This window comes from Balaenoptera musculus, unplaced genomic scaffold (assembly GCF_009873245.2).
Source record: "Balaenoptera musculus isolate JJ_BM4_2016_0621 unplaced genomic scaffold, mBalMus1.pri.v3 scaffold_56_arrow_ctg1, whole genome shotgun sequence".
NCBI lineage: Eukaryota > Metazoa > Chordata > Mammalia > Artiodactyla > Balaenopteridae > Balaenoptera > Balaenoptera musculus.
The window spans coordinates 105,552-107,847 of NW_023503242.1; the positions used below are offsets into that span (position 1 = coordinate 105,552).

Sequence of the window (2,296 nt, forward strand, 5' to 3'; positions counted from 1 at the left end):
TAAACATGTGTTTTCTAGGAAACTGGCATAAATTCTCACTTGTTTTAGACAAATAACTGATTTCCAGGCTGGCTTAAACCCAGCGAGTGCTCAAGGAATGTTCTAGTGACTACTGTGCAGCAAGGGTTTCATTATTTGTGCTTCGAGTGTGTTCTGTCTTTAATCCTTAAATAAAGACCCATTCTCTTCCACGTAACTTACTATTTGACTTGACTCTAGGCTGTATGACAAGACATTTCTATGTAATCACATGTAAAGTTGTGCATGTGTGCACGTGTTTTTAAATACAAACAGTGGACACTCTTGTTCAAGTTCATCCTGAGTTCCAAGTACACACACACACACAAAACTGGATAATTCAGAGTAAAAGTACAATTTCTCGTTCATCGGTATCAAGGTATCCTTGGTTCATTTGTATATATTCTTCCAACTTAAAAAAAAATTTTCAAATATATTTTTATTTACTCACAGATAATATAGTTTCATTTTTACTTGCCTTAAATACTCTGTTTTGTCTCGAAGCTTGCTTTTGGCATTTAACAGCATGACTTTGAGGTGTCACCATTTCCTGTTTTGGGGTTTTCCACTGCTATTTGAGAACACTGAAGAAAGATTTCCACAGAACCACATAATACTGCTATAAGCATATCCAGGTTCATATTTCATTTCGATCTCTCACCTTCATGTTAATAAAAATATGCATAATTAAACGTTTCTAAGTTTTCAAAGATAATTTTCTTTAAAATGAATATAAAGCCCATTCACCAAGCAGTTTCTGTGGTGTCTTGTCTTATTCTAGTCTCGTCTTGAATTCCTTAAAACTTTGAGGAGAAAACTTCGTTGTAAACTTTAGGTTAAACTGTGGGCTGTCTCTAGCGCAGCTAATTCCATTACTGACATCGGTGGTAATAACCGGTTTTCAGATGCTACTAAAAATCCTACTAAATCCTACTAAAAATATCTAGCACATTAATGACAAAAACAAAGTTATTAGAAGTCAGTTCACAGCATGAGGCTTTGGAAGTCCGCAGGAGCCGGGAGCTGCCTGTCCGTGTGTAGGAGTTGAGGTGTCTCCTCGTCTCCCATCTCCACCATGAAGGGCTGAGAGGGATACTAACTCAGGAGGGATGCGGGAAGAGAAGGCCCCCAGCCAGTTCAGCGCCCCTACACTTGACTCTTCCACGCTCGGTCCTGTCCAGACGCTCACATGAGGGCACCTCAGGTGACACACTGAGAATTCAGTCCCATTTGCCTTCTCGCAGCCCCACCAGCACACTTCCTGGGTCATGAAGCTCTGTCGGGAGAGTTATAGCCTGATGGCCAGGAAAGGACACAGGGACAGCTCGTCTGCACTGTTTCCAAGCAAGGCGGCAACACCTGTTTGTTTGTTGGGTTCTCTTTTCTGAATGTGTTGAATTTTTTCAGCATAATCACAGGGGTGTTGTCGTCATGCTGTCACACACACACACAAACACAGATATTGCACCGCATCCATGTGGAGCCCAAGTGCATTCCTTCTGAGGCTTATTTACATGCTCTTATGTGCCACAGCCCATCTTTTAAATAATACATGTTTCAATGCCAGTTGCTGTGTTGACTTTCTCAGCATCATCTGCAGACATCTTCACGACTACAGCACCCAGAGCAAGCTGTTTTCCTTCTGCATCAATTGCAACAATCCTATCTGCTGCAGCGGAGCAAAGCTTAGCTCCTAGAGAAGCTAAGCCTAGACACGTGATATCAACTCCTCTGAGTACAAATTTGATGGCTCCTTTATCCACCTGCTGGTGTGAAAATAGGGTCTTTTTTATCTCTTCTTTTGTGGAATAACCTTGGGATTGGATAAAACGACTCTTCTCTTTTTCTAAATAGAGTAACTCTCCAGTCATTGTAAAGATTTCCATCTGTTCATGACATCCCACTCTTTTAACTGGTTCCTTCTTAGGCACGACTGGATGAATCCGTGGTTCAATGCCTGGGAAAGGTTCTACTTGTTCTTAGTACCCTTAATAGCAGGGTTTCCACTGGATGTAGCTGAACACATTTCGTTTTAATCAAATTTCTTGAACATGATTCAAGGTGAAGGGGTGATGATAGCGAAGGGCCGGGAATGGGGAAAAATAGACTTAGCAAGGATCCGGCAGACCCCCTACACTTGGAAGGCCAAAGGGACGGTGCAGCTGGGATCGTTACCCGCAAGTGACGCATCTGGCCGCACTTTTCCGGCTCTAGGGAAATCTCACTCCGTCTGCTCCTTCAGCTACCTCCTCCAACTATTCATGTGAGCACTGCGGCA

The 2,296-nt window shown here is 42.6% G+C and overlaps 1 pseudogene; it reads right to left on the reverse strand.

The window, feature by feature from the left end:
• Positions 1 to 1,524: 1,524 nt before the first annotated feature.
• On the reverse strand, positions 1,525 to 2,044 carry LOC118889503 (annotated as a pseudogene).
• Positions 2,045 to 2,296: the final 252 nt, after the last annotated feature.